Here is a 22,648-nt window from a genome sequence, read left to right as displayed (position 1 = left end):
GGGAGACGTCTGTGGGCTGGAGGGCATGTGCTTCCCTGAATTCTCTGGGCTCAAGTGCAGTGGGGCATGGCCGCAGCGTTCCCCGGGGACCGTGGCTAGCCAGGCGCCACCTCGTCTGATCCTCACAATGACTCCTGTAGGCAGGTGTCATCTCTGGTTCACAGGTGAGAAGACGGAGACTGAGACCATCAAGGCAACTTGCCCCATGCCATTCCCCCAGGAAGTGACCTGTTTATCCATCAGCTGGAGTCTGGCTGACTCCAAACTCCGTGCTCTAACCACCTGCTCTGTATGATCCTAAGTTATTCGTGGATCGAAAATGAGCAAAATCTCCAGGGGTCAGCAGAAGTCTTTTGTGTTTGGGTCCTGTGTGTAATGAATGGTGCGGTTCCATTTTCCTGACTTAGCAAACTGACAAGCATTGGGAAGGGTGGAGCTAGGGGTACAGCGAATGCAGTAATCTGAGCGGAAAGAGAAAATCAGCTGAGAGTTTTAAAGGGGAAAACAGGCCTCTGGTCAAAGAGAACAGATGGCGCCACTGCTGGCCTTTCTGCCCCCGGTGATGAGGCAGCACTGTCCCCAGGGGAGCAAGGTGACAGGGAGCACGGGCTCGAAGGCAGCTGGTTCTTACATCCCTGCCTTCCCTGAGTCATATGTTCCCTGTGTGTAAAAGAGAGATGATTATTCTCCGAGGGTTGTTGTGAAGATTAAAGACGACGGTGCATGTAAAACGTTTGGTGCAGGCTTGTCATACTGTAAGTGCTCCGTAAATGTTTACTGTGGTCGTTACCAAGGGAAGGACTAAGCTGAGGCATTTGGAGGTGTATGGGGGAGAGATAGGAAAGAGGAGACAGAACAGGAGGAAGAGGAGGAGAGGGAGAGGAGGAGGAACAGGAGGAGGGGGACCTGCCACCAGCCCAGCTCCCGGGCACAGTCAATCAAGCTGACCTGGTCTGGGATGGCCCCCCTACATGGTCATTAAGCCTCCACATGCATTCTTTCTGCATCCCACTGCCATGCCTGCCAGATGTGGCCCTGGATGCCAGCAAGAACAGCTGTCCCCTGACGTGTCCAGCTGCAAAATGAGGACCCAGAGATATTGGGAAGGACACAGAGGCTTGGAGGGGCAGCCCAAAGGGACAGTGGTGTCGGGAGGCAACACACCGCCATGTCACCTGCCCTGGGCCTCGGTCTGCCCCCCTGTGGAATGAGACTGGATGATTACCCAGGGGATGCCGACACTGTGGTGTGTCAGCAGCTTGGGGACCCTGACACGTGCCTCTGGTCCTGGCAGGTGTGGGTATGGCGCTACCCTCCTGGGTCCCGGGGACTATGCAGTCATTTTGCAGGCTGGCCCCTCTGGTTTCTGGGGGAGGATCTCATTGAACATAGCAAGTCTCAAATGGAAATGTGAGCTCTGGCTTGAAATGCTTCCCTCGGAAAACTGGGGGCTCACAGAGACAGCAGGCTCTCTGAGGATGAATGGAGAGATCTGGTTCATTGTGCTGTGGACCTAGGATGAGACCCATGTGCCATGGAGGGAGCTCTGAGTGTGGGCACCTGACAAGGGGCAGTAACAAGGCACCTACAGCACTGGGTCAACCTGGGCTCCAACCCTCTCCATCTCTGGCTTGTTCTGCAGCCCTAACCAAGTCCCTTCACCTCTCTGACCTCCTGTCCTTCCATCTGCAAAATGGGAGGAATGATGTGATCAAGATCTTGGGTAACAGAATCAAACCATCCGGGTCTGGGTCCTCAGCATTTACCTGCTGGGTGACACCGCTCTCTGAGCCCCGATTTCCTTATCTGGAAATGGGGACAATAAGAGGACTCACCTTGTGGGTGGCTGTGGGTTTGGATGAAGTAATGCATATACTGGCTGGCCATCAGTAAGGGCAGCCAGTAATTATTGCTGCTGATGTTGTTAGTAACACTGCTTGCTGCCTAAGAGGCATTTTAACTGCAAGGACACTGACGATCTGCCTACCATCCCTTCCTTTCAGCCCAGGGGCCGTGGCCTTGGAGTTGTTAGCACAGAGCATTCTGTGCCTGGCCACATTGTAAGTGCCAGCCGAGGAGCTGGCACCAGGGCAGTCCCTCAGAGACGCACCAATTCCTGACTGGGAAAATGCCAGGAAAGCTCTTTCTTGCTGTTACTACAAAGCCTCAGCTGGGGCCTGGTGGTCAGGGTTAAAGTTGACCCAGCTCCTGGCGCCAGTGGGCCAGCCAGGCTGACTGGGGTGGGGGAAGGAGCTGGCCCACTTGTGCCAGGAAGCCGAAGCCAGGGGACAAAGGGACAGGACAGGGTGGGGGAGAAGGAGCAAGGACTCTGTGCTGAGTCATGAAGAGTTCATCTGCCAGCAGGTGCACCAGGAGCCTTAGGTATACCTGGGGGAATGTTGGGGGAAACAAGACCACTACTCTCTAGGCTTAGGAAGCCCCACCAGGAACTCAAACATCAGTGTAACTGGGCTATTTCTCAACCTTGGTCTTGCTCAACACCACTCACCCCCAGCGCCACCTCCGAGGAGTCCACTCAGTGGCAGAGTCCACTCCCCACATCCCTCTGCCCTCACCACAACCTGGCAGGCACTGGCTGCTGTCCGTGGTCCTGAAGCTCCACCATGTCAGCATCTGTGCTGGGGGAATGCCCCGGCCTCTCCCAGGAGTTCTGAACCAGGGGGGTGATTTTTATTTCCTGTCTGGATAAAAGGTATGTGGCTGCTTTTACTGCTGCAGAACCAACAGATCTGTGACTGACTTAACTCTTTAGGTTCCTGGATTCAGGTTTGGTTTGGTTTTGCCAGTCCATCATGTTTTCTTGGGCAGCCATTTACCCCTGAAGAACTGGGGAGTTTGTAGCCCCTCCCCAGCCTGCTGCCCATTCTGGACTCATTCTGTTCTCCCAGGCTGTCCTGCAAGAGCCCAGCCAGAGGACTCTGGGGCAAATTTTGACTCATGGCCTCATTTGTATGTGGGATTGAGAAACCAGAGACGGAGGCGCACTGAGCCCACAGAATAAGTTATCTCAACTGCCCGCACCCAGGCCTCCTAACTGCTCATCTGTATCATTTTCATCACACCACACCCCTCTGGGGGTCATGAAATCTCCTCCCAGAGATTTTCCTGGAACACAAGCACCATCGTTGCTGTCCAGTGCTCTCTGGAGCCCTCACTGTACAACAATGTGCTTCTGCATAGCACATCTCAGAGTCCTCCATGGGAAGGCAGCCCCACCATTCCCAGCTCACAGCTAAGGACATGAGCCCAGAGATTTGAAGTGATTTTCCCAGTGCCACAAAGCTAGTACGTGACTGAACTGGGATTAAAACTGGAATTTGGGACATTTCCAACCTCCCCCTCTCAAGCCAGTCCTAATGAGAAGAATTCTCAAGCATCTCCCAAAAACTCTATCTCTGGAGGTTATGGTTCCTCCCCCACAAGGGGACAGCCTGTGGTTAATGCCACACTGTCCACATCCTTGGCAGGGTCCTGCACTTCCCCGGCAGGGCCTTGGCCCTGTTGTGTGCGGTGCCCCCTCTGGGTCTAACCCTGCACTGACTTTCACTCTCAGCAATATTTGGTCTTCCCCGGATTCTGGGGTCAGAGCAGAGGCCCCTGGAAGCACTGGTGGAAGGATCGGGGCCTGTCCTGTTGGGAGAGGCTTCTGCAGCAGCGTGAATATTGATGAAGCTGTAATTGGCTCCCTCTTTCAGAGCCAGGGTGTCTGCAGGCCCAGGCGCTGGGGCTAATTGTTGCAGGCAATTAATAACTTGGATTGTCTTCACTCTGGCGCAGGCTGCCTGCTTCCTTGGAGGAGGCAGGCAAGGCTGGGAAAGGAGTGCTAGGCCAGCTGCTAGCAGAATTCTGGGGGAGGCAGGTGGGGAGGGCAGCCATCTGTTCAGCCTCCCCCAGGTCCTCTCTGCTGCACCCCTACCCCAGCCTGGCCCCATCACTGCCCCCCAGACCTTCATCCTCTTGAATTATTGGTCCTTCCGTCCTCTTCTCCCGCAAGCTCATACTCACCTCTGACCTGGATACGGCATTTCAGGAGAAGCCCAATGCCAGCTCTTCCATGGACTTGCCATGTGAGCTCGAGCTGTGAACACATGCACTGTGAACTTGGGCAAGTTTCCTAAACTCTTTTGCATCCATGACGTCACATGAATACAATCAAACTCCCCCCCAGATCACAGAAACTGTGTTGATCATCCTATCACATGGCTCTCTGACTATATATAACTATACGTAGACTGAATCATCAGCTAACTCTAATTCTGGAAAGATAGTGGCAAACATCTTACAGGCAGAGGTCACAACCGCTCCCATTGTGCAGGTGAGAGATTCAAGTCCTAGAAAGATGAAGTGACTTGCCCAAGGTCATCCAGCTAATAAAAGACATCTGTAAATGTCACCCCTCACTCCCAGCTCACCTGACTGCCCAGTGGCTTCCTGGATAAGGTGGGATTGGGCGTGGGGCATCAGGAGTTTGATGTGGAGGGTTAGTGACTGAAGAAGGAATCACGTGTAAATGTATTTGTTCTATTCCTTGGTGCTGGGACAATGTCTTAATCTGGTGTCTTTTTAAAGATAAACACTGCCAACCCTTCCCATATGCTCAGTCCTCAGCTGCTCAGCCATCTGCTGGATTTGATATGCACACAACTCCCCTTGCCCCCCACCATCACCACCAGGAGTGGGGCTGAGAAGGGAGAGGTGTTAGGGTCAGCTCTGGCCCAGCACGGGGTGAGAATATGAAGAAGACAGTGCTAATAGTTATTCAGGGCATAGTCACGCTCAAGGCAGTTTCTGCAGAGATCGCCTCATTTAATTTAACGCTCTTTATAGCTGCTACTTTGAGATAATTACTTCTGCTGCCCCATTTTACAGACAAGATGACTGGGACTCAGCAAGGTGGAGTGACTTTCCCAAGGTCACACAGCTGGTAGCGGGTGGAACTGACATATGGCTTTCCTGGGGAGCATGGGATCCGAGCCCGAGCCCAGAGGCCCTCCTCAGACCTAGTTGGAGAGAAATAAGAGTAGAAATAAAGGACTGGGAACTAAGGACAGAGCAGCCCTTTATAGCGCAAACCCCTTACAAAAGAAGGCTTTTCAATTAGTTTTGAAGACCGAGTATAAGAAAGCAGCTTATCGGCACCAAGAGGCATTTAAATCAGACCCAGGACGGACTGCCACTGGATACCACCGGATGCAGGAGCCCGAGGGGATGCACAGCCTCTGTCTCCACCACCTTCCCGCAGAGCACCAGTTGGCCATTGGAGCCATCTCTGACACAGCCCTGGAGGCAGGGAGGCGCCCTGAGGTGGGGATGGTGGGTGGTGGTCTCTGAGCCCAGCATTCCCAGGTTCTGGAGACAGCTTCCTGCCGGCAGATTGGGCAGGGAGGGGAGGGGAGCTCTGGGCTGAGCCCCCAGAGGAGGAGCCTCATGACTTTCCACACCCGCGCCAGCTCCTGCCGCCACCACCGGCTCCCCTTTATGGCAGGCATATTTCAAAGGCCCGGTTCCATTTGCATTTTTAAAACCCCGCTGATGGTTGGGGAAAATTGCATCCTTCTAGTGTTCCTGGGTACCACACTCCACACCTCCCCCCCACCCCAAGCAACAAGCCACAAGCCTCTGCACCCTCCCTTGGCAGAAGACCCCCACCCCAGCAAGGACAGAGCAAGCTCAGCCCCTCTGGCAGTCACGTGGAGTCCAGGGAGACCAGCGAGGCTCTGAGGAGGGTGTGGCCGAGGTGGTCACGGGGTGGCCAGTTGGGCAGCATGAAGCTTCAGTATTTTTGAAGGTGATGAGAGTTTTGTTGGGACCCTTGTCACATCCACTAGCAACATTTCCCAGGGGAGCAGGCTGTCTCCCCACGCATGGACTGAGGGTGGCACAGCAGCAGGGGACACACCCAGGGGTGCTCCAGGGAGTTTCCCGGCTGAGGGCAGCAGGGCAGAACTTCGGAGGAGGCTCCCAGGAAATGAGTCTTCCCTTGTTCTCCCCCCTCCCACCCTCTCCACGCCCCCCATTCTCTGCCTTCCCTCTTGGGCATGGCAAAGACCCCTGGAGGTTTGCAACACGGTGCCGGGCTGGCTCCTCTGCACTCATGTCAGCAATGGCTCTGATCTTAGGGCGGCCACAGGCACAACCTCCATTCCCCAAGGCAGACAAGGGGTGTCTCCTGCCTCTCTCTCTCCCCACCCATTCATGCCAGGAGCTGCCCCAACCCTAATGTCTCCAAGGCCAGATGCAGCCACCGGGTGTCCTCTAGGCAACTCAGCCAGCCTGGCAATGGCTCCCTGGACATCCTGAGCATGTGGGGAGTGAGTGCCGGGGCAGGGACACGGGCTCGGGCCATTTGCTTCTGCACAGATGAGTTCTCAGGCAGCCAGGGTCATAAATACCAATGTGTCCAGCTGGCAGCCAGCCAGCAGGTCCAGCTCCCAGGGACTGCAGAGACAAAGCAGGGGATTCAGCACCCTGAAGTTAGCTGTGCCCCCAGCTCCATTTTCTCTTTTAAAAATAAGGATAGGATATAGGCTGCCATGGGTTGGGCACCTGTGGGTCTGGTGTGGGGCCTGGCATTCTTCTCTCTCCCCTAGGCGGGAAGCTTCCTGAAGACAGGGGCTGCATCTTCCCTACTCCCTCCCCGTCTTCCTGGTCCCACATCAGCCCAGACTCTGGTCATGTGAGATAAACTCCAGGACAGTAATGGCTGTGGCCTCGCTTCTTTCCACATTCCATCCATAGCATCCTTTGGTCCTGCAGCCGGGGGCTGGCAGCTGGTCCCCTTCTGTCTCCCTAGGTCCCCGATCCCCGGTGGAGAGACATGGGCCAGGGCACTGCCCTTGGCTCCCAGCCCCCTCCCCCTTTGCGCCCTCTGGCCAGAGGTGTCAGGCAGCCCTTTTGCTAGAGCTGGAGGCATGCCCAGTCCCAGGGGCTGGCGTGGTTCCGGACTCTGGTGCCAAAGAGGTGAATGGAGAGGGAGGGAGGAAGGAAGGGACGGCGCCAGGAACCTGGGTTTGGCAGCTCCCTCCGGAGGGCACCCGGGGATGCCCCGGAGTGTCCGCAGCTTGGTGACCCTCCAAGGTGGAGCCCTGGCACCGCTGGCTAGAGGCGTGGGGAACCCAGGAAACTTGGGGGCGGGGCAGGGGCCTGCCCAGGGCCATTTGCAGCGGCGGGAACTGACCCCCAGGGGTCGCTGTGCAGCGCGCCGCCCCCGCCCTCCGGCTCCCGGACCTCGGCTGTACCACCGCGCGCCGCCCGCAGGGGGAGCGACGGCCACGGCGGCGCCTGGCGGCGGGCTCCGGACACGGCAGTGCGAGGCGCGGCGCGGCGCGGGTACTCGCCGGCCGCTGACGCAAGGCGCGGTGGCGCAGAGGCAGCAGGCGCCAGCGGCTGGGGGACTGCGCGACTCCAGAGCCTGCTCCGCACACCCCCGCGGCCCGTGGTAGGAGCCGGGACCCAAACAAAGGCGGGCGGCGAATAAAAGGCGGCGGCGGCTGAGTGCTCGGCTGGAGCGCTGGGGACGGGGATCGACGCGGAGCAGTCCGCGCTCGGTGCGCCCCGGAGCGGACCGCGGACCGCCGGTCTCCTGCGACTCGGAGAAGCTTCCCCTGCGACCCTCGCGAGTCGACGACCCTGAGCGGCGGGGTGGCTACGGACCCCCGCCCCTCCGGTGCGTCCCCTCGGGCGCCCGCGGCTTAGCGCAGCCGGTGCGGCCGGCCGAGGTGAGTGCGACGGTCGCCGGGCGCGTCGCGAACCGGTCTGGGGGAGGCACTGCTCTAGATGGGCAAGTTCTCAGCGCCACCCGGACTCGGCCTGCGCGGGGTCGGGCGTGAAGTTCGCTTGCCAGACGGCCCAGGGTGCGGGCCTCCGAGCCTCCGGGAAAGTCGTCCGGTGCGGGGGCAGAGCCCAGAGCTGGTCCCCAGCTCCGGGCCCCAGTTTCGCATCGGCTCCCCGCAGGGCTGGAGCAGCCTCGGTCTGCCCGGGTGAGTTTGATGTCCAGGAATGGCGAGGCCTCCGAGCCCCAGGACCCTGCCTGTCCCCACGGGTGGACTTCTGGTTCTGTAAAAGTTGCGCGTGGGTCTGAGGTCGCCCCCCAGGTCGGGCTCTGCCGGGCTAGGGCGGAGGGGGGGGGCCGGGGGAGATTCACGACCCCCTCTCTGTCCGATACCCACCCCGCGCCCCCAGCTGAGCGCACTCAGGCCCTTGGCGGGACGTCCGGGGCCATTGAACCCGGCTGCAGGTTCGGCAGGGCGCGTGGGGTCCTGGGGCCGGCCGGGCATATGATGCAAGCCAAGCGCGAGGGTCCCCGGGCTCTGCGGAGGACGCGACCGCTGTTGGAGTGGGGTGGGCATCGAGGCAGGCATGGCGCTAAGGGTCGGGAAGACGGTGGTGCGCAGCGCCGAGTGCCGTGAGCCAGTCCCGCCGTCGGGAGAACTTTTCCCAACTCCCCGGGGAGGCCCGCAGCTGGGCTGGGAAGGCGCCTCCTTGGGGGCCTGCTGTCGTCGGCCCCCTGCCCTCCACGGCGGGCTCCAGCTCCCTACGATCCCGCCTAGGGCTGGGCGCAGGTCCCCGCCGGGTCACGCCCGGCTCAGCACCGCGGACAGCGCCCGGAGGTGGCCTGGGATGCCTAACTCCCTGCGGGCGCCTGGGGACCCGCACAGGCACTCACACCCGTTCGCGCGCCAGCAGGGCGCACCGTCCCCTCCGCAGGTGCACAGCCGCCCACAGTCCACATGCAGACCCAAGATTCACACACACTGAAGGGAAGGATCTCCCTACAAGCACTGCTGTGTGGCCCAGGGCAGTGTCTCCCACCTGCAGCCTGGGCTGCTGCCTCTGCACATACTGACTAAGCTGCGGACTCACAGAGAGACTGCCGGCTCCTCAGACCCGTGCCAGTGACTCACTGAGGCGCCAGGCTTCTGGGCACAGACGCAGCCCCGCTGCCACCGCACACAGACACACACACTCCCGTCATTCTCCTCCCACCCCCAGCCCTCTCCTGCTCCTGTGGAGAAGCGGCCCGAGGCAGAGCAAGCCTCTGAAACACCCCCTGGCCCAGTCACCTGCCAAAGGGAGCAGGAGGTGGTGACTCGGTGGCCGCCCTGGGCAGAAGCCCAGCCCAGCGGACGCCTTTCTGGTTTTAACCTCAGGGTCCATGTCGCCCACTCCCCTTCCTCAGACCTTGCTCCAGACACCTCTTTCCCGGCCAGGGGCCACATTCCCAGCTGGCGGGGTCAGTGTCCCTGCTGTGTTGCCTCCCCAGGCTTGTCCTCCAGCACCTCCCTCTATTCAGTCTTGATCTGCCCAGCTGTCCACCTGCGGCCTGGACCTGACCCAGTCTCTGCTCGGGGGAGCCGACTTCGTTCTCCCAGCCTTGCCTCCTCGGCTGCGGGCCCCTGACCCCTTGCTTCAGCAACTGCCTCCCTGCTCCAGAGCCTCCACGATCTTCCCCAGGGGGCCAGGAACCTGGGGGTGCAGGGTCTGCACAAGCCCCGACCCTTGGAGCTTTGGAGGACCTGATGCCTATGCACTGCCTGCCCTTTCACACCTCTCCTGCTATTCCCAGCGCCTTCATAAATTCGGTGCAAAGAGACAGGGCCTCAGCAAGATGTTGTGGACAGAGCACTAGACCAGAAGTGGGGAGGCTAGATTCTAGTCTCAGTTTGACCACAGGCTCCCAGAGTCCCTTGGGCTAATCGCTTCCGTCTCTGAGCCTCGGGCTTCCCATCTATAAAAGGACAGAGCTGGGGCCAGGGCTGTGGTGTAGGGAGTAGAGCCACCGTCTGCAGCAGTGATGGCGTCCCCTATGGGTGCCAATTCACGTCTCGGCTGCTCAACTTCGCATCCAGCGCCCTGCTAATACATCTGGGAAAGCGGCAGAGGATGGCCCAAGTGCTTGGGCCCCTGCATCCATATGGGAGACCCGGACAGAGTTCCAGGTTCCTGGCTGTAGCCTAGCCCAGCCCTAGGAGTTACAACCATTTGGGGAGTGAACCAGCAACTGGAAGATATCTCTCTCCCTCTCTCTCTGTAAATATCTATCTGTCTCTGTTTTCCTCTATCTCTCTGTAACTCTGCCTTTCAAATAAAATTTAAAAAAATTTTTAAAAAGGACAGGAGTAGCTGGGGCCACCTTCAGGTCCCCTTCTTGCCCTAATTAGTTGAAATATTGACTCTCTACTGAGTCTCCTGGGTTGGGGGGAGGGGGCAGAAAACCGCAGTTCTAACCCCAGAGGTTGTGATACCTTTGCCTCTCCTTAGAGCATCCGTCACGGGAAAGCCATCCTGTCTGTCCCCTGAGTGAGAGATGTGCACGTGATTTCCTTCATAGGACTGTACATGCAAGTCGTTTGCTGGCTTAAGGTCAGACCACTGAAGTACAGTCTCCATGGGGGTTGGCGCTGGCTCAGTCATCAACTGAAGTTGTCTGCGTGAAGCGCCAGTTCTTGCTGGTAGAAGCTTCGTGAGTGAATGAAGAGTAGAGGCTTAAACCTGGATCTCCTGATCCGCAGATCCTTGGCATTACGGTTTCTCTGATGTTTTACACCTGCTGCCCATATCCGCATTAGCCCTGGGTGCACCTGCCATCCAAAGGCACCTGGGACTGAGTTAAGGTCCTTCCCCCAAGAGACAGACCCCGGGCTGGTTGTAAATGACCAGCCCACAGTAGAGGGGCTTGGCAATCCGTCTCAAGCCCCTATGGCTGAACTGGGTAGACTGCCTGTGAGCAATCAGTTGCTAGCCGGCTTCTGTGGCTGCGGAGGGGGAGGGGAGGGGAGGGGGGAGGGGGGAGGGGAGAAGGAGACAGCGATCACCAGCACAGCCTCTTCTTCCAGCCCCCGGAGCTGGGGCCAGCAAAAGCAGTCCTCCAAGTGAGGTGCTGAAGATGAGGTGGCTGCCCTGGCATAGGCAGCGAGCTCACTGTGGGTCGGGAAAGCAGGCACCCAGAAACGGCGGCCGTGGCAGGTTTGCTACCGATCCTGCTGGTGCCGTTAATGATCTTAGCCTTCTTTTACTGGGAAGCTAAGATCAGCCCCTTGGGTTCCATTCACCCTCTTTGAAATTGTTTCCCTACTCGAACCCCTGTTGAACCCCTCACCCCACCCGAATATGGGGAGTTCTACCAGGGGCTGGGACAGCGAGGCCGGGCCGGCCGTCGTGGTCCGTCCTAGCCGAGAGGGCTTGTCCCTGGATATGCTCCTTGTCTCACCCATCCTTCCCCGACCCGGGAAGGGCGGGTGGCAAGTCTGGCACAAAACCCTTCCAAGCTGGATTCCTATGCGCCAAAGCCCAGGGAAAATAAATAAAGAGAGCAGTGTCAGCCCGAAATAGAAACATGCACCAAGTTCCAAATATGCATGTTTTCCAAAAGTCGCATTTCACGGGCAGGCAGTGCAGCTCATGCTCCAGCGACTTGACAAAGCCAGAGGCAGGGACACAGCCGGGACTGGTGCAGGGACGGGGACAGAGCCTCCTGCTGTGAGTGCACTCCCTGGCTGGCCACAGGGAGAGCAGACGGCCGGCCGGACTCTCGCTCAGCACCAGCTGGGAAGTACTCTGCTGGGAGGAGGGCCATGAATCTGTGTCTGTGTTTGTCCAGGCTCTTTGGAAATGGGCGCCAGCCAGACAAGGCTGGTGGCCTCGGGTGCTCTCAGCCCTACAGTGGGAGGCGGGTGAGAACAATGCCAATCATTTTAGCTGCCATTTGTTGAATACGTACCATGTACAGGAGGACAAGGATCTGCTGGGACGGTCTCACCGCAGCCTCACAGCCGTCTCAGCCTCACAGCATGCCAGTTGTGGGTCTCACTTAATATATGGGCCAACCAAGGTCCAGAGATGGGAAGGCACTTGTCCAAGGTCACACAGTTGGAAGAGCTCAAGTGGGGATCAGATCTTGATCTAAATGAAGCAAAAGCTCCCATTTTGCCTACTACCTACATTTTGTTTACCTGTTCATTCAGTCAATGATATTTTTGCCAAAAAAATTATGTGATGATTTTCAAAAGGGTCTAGATCCTTCTGCCAGCTGGGCCAGGGTGAGAGGCAGGGCTGCTCCCCACCTCGACCTCTGTCCCCAACCATCAGAGCCTGGCCGTGTCTCCTGGGAGAGGGGCTTGGGCAGGAGCTCCCCTGTGAAGCCTGGGCCGTGAACAACCCCTAACTGTGTAAGAGGCCAGGGCTGCAGAGCTGTGAGCTGCCCAGTGCCACACAGCAAGTCGGTGGCAAAGCCGGAGTCTCAGAGTCCCATGAATGTGTGGGAGGCATCCAGACGGCACCGGGGGAGGAGCAGAGGCAATGCAGGCAGAAAACCTAACAACTCCCGTCAGAGCACAAGACAAAAGGCCGCTGCTGCCACGGTGCTGTCCTCTCTGCGGTTCCCTGTGACATCACGCCTGCCCCGCCCCCACCTGTTCCTCCCGGGTTCCCTCTGACATCACGCCTGCCCCACCCCCACCTGTTCCTCCCCAGTTCCCTCTGATATCACGCCTGCCCCACCCCCACCTGTTCCTCCCCAGTTCCCTGTGACATCACGCCTGTCCCACCCCCACCTGTCCCTCCCCAGTTCCCTCTGACATCACGCCTGCCCCACCCCCACCTGTCCCTCCCCGGTTCCCTGTGACATCACGCCTGCCCCACCCCCACCTGTCCCTCCCCGGTTCCCTGTGACATCACGCCTGTCCCACCTCCACCTGTTCATCATGAGCGATCACCATCACAGAGGTGGAGCCTCTAGCGCGTGCCAGGCGCGTGCTGGGTTCTCTGTACCTTAACTGATGTGATCCACGTGGCTGCCCTGGAGGTGACCATCCCTACTCCATTTCACTGAGGCCAGAGAGGTGGAGACACCTGCTCCAGGCCACACAGCCAGCAAAGAGGCAGATGGAGCCAAGCAGAGCCGCTGCTAGCAGGTGCACCCTGGGGGTGAGGCAAGGGACAGTCTGGAACAAAGCTGGGGGTGGGGAGATGCTGTGGGCAGCCCCAGGGTGATTTCTGTCACAGCTCCAGGCCCTGTCACACTGACGGGCACTCGGGCAGGCAGCAGCTGTGGCTCTGCCGAAGCCTGAAGGAAGGAAGCCAAGTGCGGTGTCCGGGGGCCAGTGCCCAGAGGACATTCTCAGCGTGGAGGGCCTGGGGAACCCAGGGGAGGGAAGCCCCTGGAGCAGGCTCCAGTGCACGGGGAGCCCCTGCATGGCCCAGTTCTGCTAGCTCCCCGCCCCTTCCCTCTTTTCCCTCTGTGGAATGGGCCAGGAGCCTGAGCAATTTGGAAATGGCTGCAGGGTAGCAGCTTAGGGTCGTGGTGTATGCAGTGAACGGGGCAATGGGAGCGAAGAGGCAGGGACAGCAGGAAATGTCCCTGTTGGCTGTGGCTGCCGGCAGGTGCTATCCAGGTCCCTCCCAGAGGACGGTCCTGGGAGACGGCGGCCAGATGCTTACTCTTCTGGCTCCTAGTATCAGCCTGAGCAGCCCTGGGTGCCAGGAGCTTGGCTGTGCAGTGCAGGAGTCTCCTCTGTCGTTGTGGGGCTCACCACGCCCCCACCCCACCCCGATGGCTGACCCTAGTCTCCCACTGGAAGGAGCGGAGGCCCCCTGTGGCCTCTGGGGCCGGGAGGACGTGATCCGGGTGAGCGGCCATTCTGGGGCCAGGAGAAATGTTTTCCGTGCTCCGTGCTCCCCCTGCCCCGCCACCCGCACAGCTGGGCACTGTCCCCAGCTTGATGTCTTGGAGGCAGGAGGAGAGCATCCACCCAGCCATCTGCTCCAGGCATCCGACACCTACCCTGGCACCTGGCCACTGCGTCCTTGGCCAGCCCTTGGTCATGGAGGAGACACGGCTGCCAGCTGGGAGCTGTTGAACACCTCGCTCCTTTCCCCTCCCGGCTGGCAGATTAAGCGGGGCTGAGGGTGGGGAAGGCCACGGCCACTGGGTGTTCCCAGGATGCTGGAGGAGGAGACTGTGTTGCCCCCACAGTCCGGTGCTTTGCCGTCTGCTGGAGAATCGCTCGTGGTGTTGGCAGCGGGCTGCGTGCAGGGCCATCACCTGAAGGCAGTGATGATCATAATGGTCGCCGAGCTCGCATGTCTACTACCTGTGGGCACTGGACTTAGCTATGAATATTAGCTCATTGCCTCCTCATACCTGCCCAGCGAGGGGGACGAGAAACATGAGACGCAGACGGACGGAGCTGCTTGCTAGGAGGTCCCAGAGCCGGGGTTTCAGCCCAGGCCAGCTGCCCACAGGTGTCGGAGCCCAACCACCCCACGGCGATTAGGGCCCACGCTGTGGCCTCTCTGTGGATTGGATTTGGGTCGTTAAGGATGACTGTGAGTGAATCCTGGAACCTTTGGGTCCTCCAGGATTCTGGGTGTGGTCTGTGCCCCTGGACTCAGGGACCGGGTGACCAGGGCTGACCCGACAGACTGCTTTTCTACTGTGCAGATGTGGGTGGCAGCTGGCAGACTGGCAAGACTTTGCGGGCTTTCGTCCAGCTGTTTCCCCTTTGAGTCCTCGTGGGCGCAGCTGGGACTTGCATCCCCCTGGACGCGGCTGTGGGCGGGAAATTCCCGGCGGGCAAGAGGCTCCGGCTTGCCAGCACGTCGTCTTGTGACTTCACCGCGGCGGGATGTTGGTTTTGGTTCCTCCCTGTGGTCCTGGCCTCAGGGACATTAGGCTAAGCCAGAGAGAAAGTGGGCTTTGGAAAGCTGAGCAAGGCCGGGCCGGCTGTTGCAGGTGCCCTGCGAGGCGCCTTCCCCACCTGGGGGCCCGGAGGCTCTGAGCAGATGTCCCAGACTCACAGAGCCGGAAACTTGCGTGCCAGCCGAGAGGCATTCTTGGGCGTTAGTGGGCATGAGAATGAACTGGGATGAGAAGGATCAGGCAGCCTCCGGGAGGAAGGGAGTTCAGACATCTCCAAGTGATGTCTGATGATTTAACCCCGCGTCCTCATTTTATACAGCGAGCGCCAACAAGTGAACGAGGTAAGGCCACCGATGAGTGAATAAATGAATTAGTGAGCAGGCTGAGGGATGGCGACAGTCACAGCTTTGATCTGGAAGGGCCTGACCCCACTGCTGCGAAGGGGAGAGTCCTGTTCTCGTCCCCTCCCCCCTCCCCCGATGCAGGAGGAGCCCTGGAGCCAGCCCTGCTCTTTAGGCAAAGCCCCGGGCATCTCCCTTCCTGGGGGGATGCGGGGAGGCTGCAGCCGACCACAGGTGTGCCCAGCTCTGGTGCCCTGAGGGTGTTTACTGGTCGTTGCTGGGGGTGAGGGGGCAGCTGCCCTCTCTGCCATCGCCAGCTTTGCCGGGGGCAGCATTGAAAGGGAGCAGTCGGCTGCATTCCTACCCCCACCTGCCTAAAAGCCCAAGTCCATTCTTCGTGGCCCTGCACACCTGCTCTCGGACCACAGCGCTGGCCCAGGGTGGGGAGGGGCAGCAGCCCCCTTGGCTCAGGGTGAGGGAGAGGTGGTCTGAGCCCTGACCTTGCCCTCTCGCTGCACACCTCTGGTCACGGAGTTTCTCCCCGATGCAGTCCCGGGTTCTGAGAAATCTGTAGCCTCCTTCACCTTCCCAGTGGGCTCACCCCAGCCCTGGGCCACCCCCGTCTTCTCTCCTGCCTCACTGCTGTGTCCTGGCCTGTGGGGCCTCCAGAGGACAGAACGGGAGGCGCCAGAAAGCTCGTGGGGTCCAGCCACCCATTTGACAGAAGGGTAACTTGAGGCCCAGTAAGGAGAGAAAACTGCTGAAGATCACAAGCAAACAGGGGCCGAACCCTGCACTGTGGAGGGAGAGAACCTGTGCCCCATCGAGCAGGATTGGGGAACAGCAGAGGGTCTGGGATTCTGGAACCCAGGGAGCGTGCCTGGGACTCCCCCAGCATCTGGGGCTGGGAGCAGCAGTTTGTGGTCCCTAGGGCCCTGTGCCTCCAGGGTATTTTATGAGAAGGGCAGCTCAGGTGCATCTAGGGGGAGAGGGGAGACTTGAGGAACCACTCCTGTGAGCTGGACAGCCTGACCCTGACTCCTGGCTCTATAGGCTGACCCCAGGGGCCAGTGTCACACTCCCCCTCCTGGCTGAGGGATGGACTAATACCCCTCCCCACTGCCCGTGGCTGAGCTGTCAGTCAGCAGGGTAGCCAGGAAGTCCCGCCCCAGACCTGTGCAGGTGCTGCAGGGGTTTCCACCTGGGCACCTGGGAGAGGGGGAGATGGAATGTCAGCCCCTGACATGTGCACCCCCCTTCCCAACCCAGACCCACTCCAGTCTCCGCTGTGCCCAGACCGTGGCCGGCATGGCTCAGGGACTGATGCCGAGTGTGCATGCGTGTGCACACTAGCGGGGGTTGGGAGGGCTGACTAGGGCTCTGAAGGTTTTCAGACATGTGAGACTCAAATAAAATCTCACATAGTGAGAAGAGTACTGAGCTTATCAGAAACCAAGTTCAAATAAATCCCTTTACTTTAGCTTCAGTTTTCTTGTTTGCAAATTGGAAATAATTCATAGGAGGAGAAAACCTCCAGGAAAATGATCCGCGGGCTGGAAGTGGCTGCCGGGGTCGGTCTCCTGCCGTCTGATCAAGGACGGGGGGACACGGCTCTGACCGCCTCCTTGCTGTGTGCCTTGCTCTGATGCTGCGTCCTGAGCCTGCCACAAATCCAGCCAGCAGGGCGGGGGGAGCCCCTCCCCTCGGAGGGACACAGATTTGCCCTAAGGGTCTCACTTTCCGGGCACTGGCGCTGGGGGCACAGCCGCCTCCCAGAGCGCCGTCCGGCTGCAGCAGCAGCAGACGGAGGACTTGCCGGATGTGCCTTTTCATCTTCCAGCTCCGATTTGCCCCCAAGCCCCTCTGGGTGGGCTGTGGGTGCACAGTTGGTGGTCTGGGTGTGTGGGCTGGCGGTGAGGGAGGGGTATCAGTCTCCAAGGCCCTCCCCAGAGCTAGAAGCTGGCACAGGGCCACCCACTGTGCCCCAGCAAGGCTGGCGGTCCTGCTGGGTGCCGGCTCTGCCTCCGCACTTGGGTCGCAACTGGGCACCAGAGGATCCAGAGGCTGCCTCTTCCCACCAGCCGGCTGGCAGGTGAGAGCTGCCTCTCCAGAGATGTCTGCTGACTTGTTCTGGGTCACACAGCAGCCCAGTGGCAGGACAGGTCCCTACGCCCAGCCCCTCAGGCCACTTCTGCTGCCCTAGGCACACCCATCCCTTGCTCCCCCACCCCCCTTGCCCCTGAGCTTGAGCCCCCCAGGAAGAGCTGTCTGGAATGGAGAAGGAAGGGGAATTGCTCTATGTGTTTGGTAATCGGGTCTCAGAGAGGAGCGAGGGCTCTGAGCTCATCAGCCAGGAAGGAATCTAATTTGGCTTTTCTGGCCATGGTCATTGGGCATATATTTGGGGGATCTTTTTATTTTTTTATTAACCCAGCAGTCTGGGGCCCAGAAGTGGCCCCCTGGGGGCCCCAGGCTCGGCAGCTGCAGTCTGCAGCTGCAGAAGGAACTCTGGGCGGTGACCAGGATTTGGATTAAGGGGAAGGAGGCGACAGTAGGAGGGGGCGGGGACTGGTTGGCCCACGCAGGCTGGGAAGGTTTCAGGAACCTTCTGATCTCGAGGTCATGAGCACCTGGGAGCCTGCTCACATCTCACGGGTTCTCTGGGTGTTGCTGTTTTACTGAGGCTGCTTTGTGGGCTCCAGGAACCAGGGCTGATGAGTCAGGGTTATGAGGCTTGAGTTGTGCAAGGTGGAGGGCAGCTTGGGGGACTGGGGGCTGGGGACACCCCCTTTGGCAGGAGAGCAGGGTGGCTGCAAGGACGAGCCCTGGCCGAGGCCTGCAGAGGCTCCGGTCCAGCCCCAGCCCGGAGCTGCCCCGGAGAGCTGAGGTTGGATCAGAGATGGCGTACGTAAGTGAGGCTCCTGGCACGCGCTGGAAGCACAGTGGTGCTTGATGGGTAGTGGGCCATCTGCTTCAGCCCCTGGTGAGGGGCCTGACAGAGATCACCCCTTGGCCGTCTGTCTTCTTCCAGAGCTGGTTGGCAGCTCTGGGTGGCCTGTTTGTGTCCCCTGCTCTGGTCACTACGTCCTCTTCCTGTCCCAGATGCCATCCTTTCTTCCTTCCCAATGGCTGAAGGAAAAGATGCTACAAAAAGTCCTGGCCAGAGATCCAAGGGCTGAGCCCCACGTGTGAGCCAGCAGGGAGGGGCTGGAGAGGGGCTCCCTCACCTGCTGGAGGCTGAGCAGGGACTTCCAGAGAGTGGCCCTTGACCCCCTGCGTAGGTCACCTAGGGAGCTTCCTGGGTCCCGCGCCCTGAGGATCTGCTCTGGCATCTGGATTTTAAATGAATGTATCCAGTGACTCGGTTCATGTTCTAACCCAGGGATGTTTGGTAGAGAGGAGAAGCGTCTGCTGTGGCCAACGTATCTGCCTGCCCCCAAGCAGGGGCACCATCGGGGGGCCCTGGCCACTTGAGAAGTACATAAGAATCACACAGGCAGCCAGCGCTGTGGCGTGGTGGGTGAGGCCGCCGCCTGTGGTGCCACCATCCCATATGGGTGCCGGTTCGAGTCCCAGCTGCTCCACTTCCCATCCAGCTCTCTGCTGTGGCCTGGGAAAGCAGTGGAAGATGACCCAAGTCCTTGGGCCCCTGCACCCATGTGGGAGCCCCGGAGAGCTCCTGGCTCCTGGCTTCAGATAGGCGCAGCTCCTGCCATTGTGGCCACGTGGGGAGTCAACCAGTGGATGAAAGACCTCTCCCCCCACCCCCACCTCTGCCTCTGCCTCTCTGTGACTCTGCCTTTCAAATAAATAAGTAAATCTTAAAAAAAAAAAAAAGAAAAGAAAAGAATCATATAGGCCCAGGGCGGGGCGTGTCTCCATCCCCATCTTATAGATGCAGAAACTAAGACTTGTCCAATGCCCCTGGCTGGAGGCAGGGCTAGGATCTGAACGCAGACTACCTGGCTGCACAGGCCATGCTTAGCTCACCCCTGCCTCTGACTCCGGCCCCGCTTGTCCCTGATGTCCCTCTTAGTGTTGGGAGGACCACATCTGTCCCCCTGAGCCCCCAAAGGGAAGTGACAGTGGCTGCTGCACCCATTAATGTGGAGTGCCTCTGGTGCTGGCCAGGCCGCCCCCGGGTGATCTACTGCCCGGAGCACAGCTTGTTTGCCTGATATATATCGAGCTGTTGGGTTTACGAGTCAGCGCCCTGCGTTTCCTCACCAGCTGTCAGCCGGGGGAGGCCGGCCGTTCTTCATCCGCTCCGTCGCCGCAGCCCGCCCTCCCCTGAGAGATGAGGGGCTTGAACAGGATCAGCACAGAGCTCCCCTTCCCTCCCCTTCCCCCTCCCCCTCCCCCAGCTACACAGAAGCCCAGGTTTTTCTTTGCAGAGAGAAATGGTCACTTGCATCTGTCCAAGTTCCCTGCTTTCAAATTGAGCGCAGGATGGTGTTTCACGGCGGGGGGCGGGGGGCGGATCTCATGGGGAGGGGCTGCTGGTGCCTACTTCAGCTGCAGCCAGGCAAGCCAGGTTCCCCCGAGGCTGGGGTGTGGAGGGGGCCTTAGGGTCTTCTTGTGGAGGAAGGACTCAGACAAGTGCCATACGCGCTCCTCTCCGGGTTCGAGAGCATTTCTGCTCGGTTGCCATTCTCACTTGAGATTCTGGATAGGACCTGAGACTTTTTCTTTTTCAAGGCAGAGTTACAGAGAGGGACAGGCAGAAGCAGAGAGAGAGAGAGGTCTTCCAGCTGCTGGTTTATTCCCCAAATGGCCGCAATGGCCAGGGCTGAGCCAGGCCAAAGCCAGGAGCCAGGAGCTTCATCCAAGTCTCCCACGTGAGTGCAGGGGCCCAAGCACTTGGGCCATCTTCAGCTGCTTTCCCGGCACATTAGCAAGGAGCTGGACAGGAAGTGGAGCAACCGGCACCTATATGGGATGCCAGTGCGGCAGGCAGCAGCTTTGCCTGCTCCACAGCGCCAGCCCGACTTGACACTGCTTGAGAGAAGGTTGGGAAAGGCTTTAGGGGGAGGCTCCCTGCTTCACTCCTCAACTTCTCTCTGGGATACTGCATGCCCCCAAATCATCAGGGTTTTCCAGAAATACAGAACCAAGAGGATCTGTCCTCTATCTCCATCTACCTGTCTACCTGTCCATCCATCCATCCTGGAGCTGAGAAGTTCCAAGACATGCATTCTGCAAGCTGATGACCCTGGGGAGCCAATGTTCAAGTTCAAGTCTGAAGGCCTGAGAACCCAGGAGCCAAAGCCCCGAAGCTGCAGTCCGACAGCCAACAGGCTCCAGGTCCGGGCAGAGCCAGCGTTTCAGCTGAGTCCGAGAGCCAGAAAAAGACTCCCGCCCGGGCAATGTAGTCAGTGGGAAGCGCTCTCTCTTACTCACCCTTTTTGTTCTGTCCAAAACGTGAGGCCCATCCTGTTAGGACTGTCCGTCTGTTTTCCTCAGTCTGCTGAGCCAGATGTTAACCTCTGGAAGCTCGCACAGACACACCCAGGGTCACCTCTGGCCCAACAAGCTGACACTTGGAAGGCCAAGCTTCTGAGGGTGGCAGAGACATCCGTCATCTCCTGCCCCGAGTTGTCATTCGCTGCAAGCAGGATTGCGAGGACCGAGTGATTCCAGGTCCTGGGGAGGGGTGCGGGGGTGCCAACTTGCTCAAGAGCAAGCAGTGACCTCCTTCAGTGCTTGTTGGCATCTCGGTTCTCAAGAGCTGTCTGGCTTGGCAAAGGAAGTCTGGGCTTTGGGGTCAGTAGGCCTGAGGGTGAACTCTAGGTGAGTCTCTGATCAGCTGTGTGACCTCCAAGAAGCTACTAACCCCTCTGATTTGTATTTTCTTCTGTGAAATGGGAATGCTCATCATGCCTTCCTTGTGGGGCTGGGGACAGAACATTGAGCTGATTATTGTGATTCTCATAACCGGTTGTTAGAGTTCCTGCATTGAGCCAGCTGGGCTTTTGGCCCTGTGTGTATGGATTTTTTTTAAAGATTTATTTATTTACTTGAAAGTCAGAGTTACACACAGAGAGAAGGAGAGGCAGAGAGAGAGAGAGAGAGAGAGAGGGAGAGAGAGGTCTTCCATCCGCTGGCTAGATGGCCACAATGGCCAGAGCTGAGCTGATCCAAAACCAGGAACCAGAAACTTCTTCCAGGTCTCCCACGTGGGTGCAGGGGCCCAATGGCTTGGGCCATCTTCCACTGCTTTCCCAGGCCACAGCAGAGAGCTGGATTGGAAGTGGAGCAGCCGGGACTCGAACTGGTGCCCATATGGGATGCCGGCACTGCAGGTGGCAGCCTTACCTGCTGTGCCACAGCGCCGGTCCCCTGTGTATGGATTTTGCATCAGTTTTACCAGCACATCCCAATGCTTCTGCAGTTCTTCACCTGTGGGTGTAGCTCGCTCTCCAGCTGGCTCTGGGACCTGGGTGAGGGGGCACAGCCAGGGCGCAGGAGGGTGGCAGATGCAGAGAAGATGGAGACTCAGGGCTTAGGACGAGGAAGCCCAGAGGGGCCCAGGCCCGCGTCCCTTTCCCCCCTTCTCTGCCTTAGAGGAGCAGAGTTCACCGCAGGAGCAGCCCTGTGGCCCCGTCTGCATTCCAGGGGTCAGTGAAGCCTTCAGCTGAAAACAGTGCGTGGCGAACTCCTGCCCAGATTGCTCAACCCCGGGGTAAGAGAACCAAAGAACTCAAGACTCGCAGGGCCCAGCGCCGAGCCAGGGAGCAGGACGTCCTGAGCCAGGAGGGAAAACCTGCTCAGGTCCTGATTGCCATTAAATTATACATGCACACTCGTATTTTGAGTCTAATCTGCATGTCGAACGTGGGGTTTATTTATTTATTTATTTATTTTTGACAGGCAGAGTGGACAGTGAGAGAGAGAGACAGAGAGAAAGGTCTTCCTTTTTTTCCGTTGGTTCACCCTCCAATGGCCGCTGTGGCTGGCGTGCTGTGGCCGGCACACCGCACTGATCTGAAGCCAGGAGCCAGGTGCTTATCCTGGTCTCCCACAGGGTGCAGGGCCCAAGCACTTGGGCCATCCTCCACTGCACTCCCTGGCCACAGCAGAGAGCTGGACTGGAAGAGGGGCAACCAGGACAGCATCCAGTGCCCCGACTGGGACTAGAACCCGGTGTGCCGGCGCCGCAGGCGGAGGACTAGCCTATTGAGCTGCGGTGCCAGCCACTGATTATGTTTTAATAGCCTGGCTGGGATAGGGGAATGAAGAAGGAAGGGTTATGGTACTCGTCTCCCAGCAGGGCCACAGGGAGGCCTGGCCTGGGGCCCTGTCCCTGGGCATGCCTGGGAGAAGAGCAAGGCCTGGCAGGGGCGGGGTGTGTCAGCACCACCTCCCACCAGAGTCCCCTTCTGTCCAGAGGGGAGGTCTGCGTGGTTTGTCATCTGAAGAATCCCCCTTCCCCTTGTCCTCAGCAACAGCCGTCGTGTTTTGGCTCTCTGGGTCCACACGCTGTCTCCTCCAGGCAGGTTGTGCCCTAGGGCTGTCACCCCGCCCCCACCTGGTGATGGCATAGAATGAAACTTCCATCCCGAGCCCAGCCTTGCCCTTGTGAATACAACTTGGGTGTCATGACTCTACGCCTTGCCGGGTCTCAGCTCCCCTGTGGGGAAAACGAATG

At 59.1% G+C, this 22,648-nt stretch overlaps 1 protein-coding gene across 3 annotated transcripts in view; it reads left to right on the top strand.

The window, feature by feature from the left end:
- The first annotated feature begins 7,355 nt into the window (after nucleotides 1-7,355).
- DISP3 (dispatched RND transporter family member 3) overlaps nucleotides 7,356-22,648 on the top strand; it is a 51,744-nt gene continuing 36,451 nt past the window's right edge. For 2 of the 3 annotated variants that reach the window (XM_070077053.1, XM_070077052.1), the window contains exon 1: nucleotides 7,356-7,739. The gene's annotated coding sequence lies outside the window, so the exon portion shown is untranslated. The remainder of the gene's footprint in view (nucleotides 7,740-22,648) is intronic. The other variant, XM_070077054.1, reaches the window with a different exon arrangement.

This window comes from Oryctolagus cuniculus, chromosome 7, assembly GCF_964237555.1.
Source record: "Oryctolagus cuniculus chromosome 7, mOryCun1.1, whole genome shotgun sequence".
Lineage (NCBI taxonomy): Eukaryota > Metazoa > Chordata > Mammalia > Lagomorpha > Leporidae > Oryctolagus > Oryctolagus cuniculus.
This window is presented reverse-complemented; position numbering and strand designations above follow the sequence as displayed.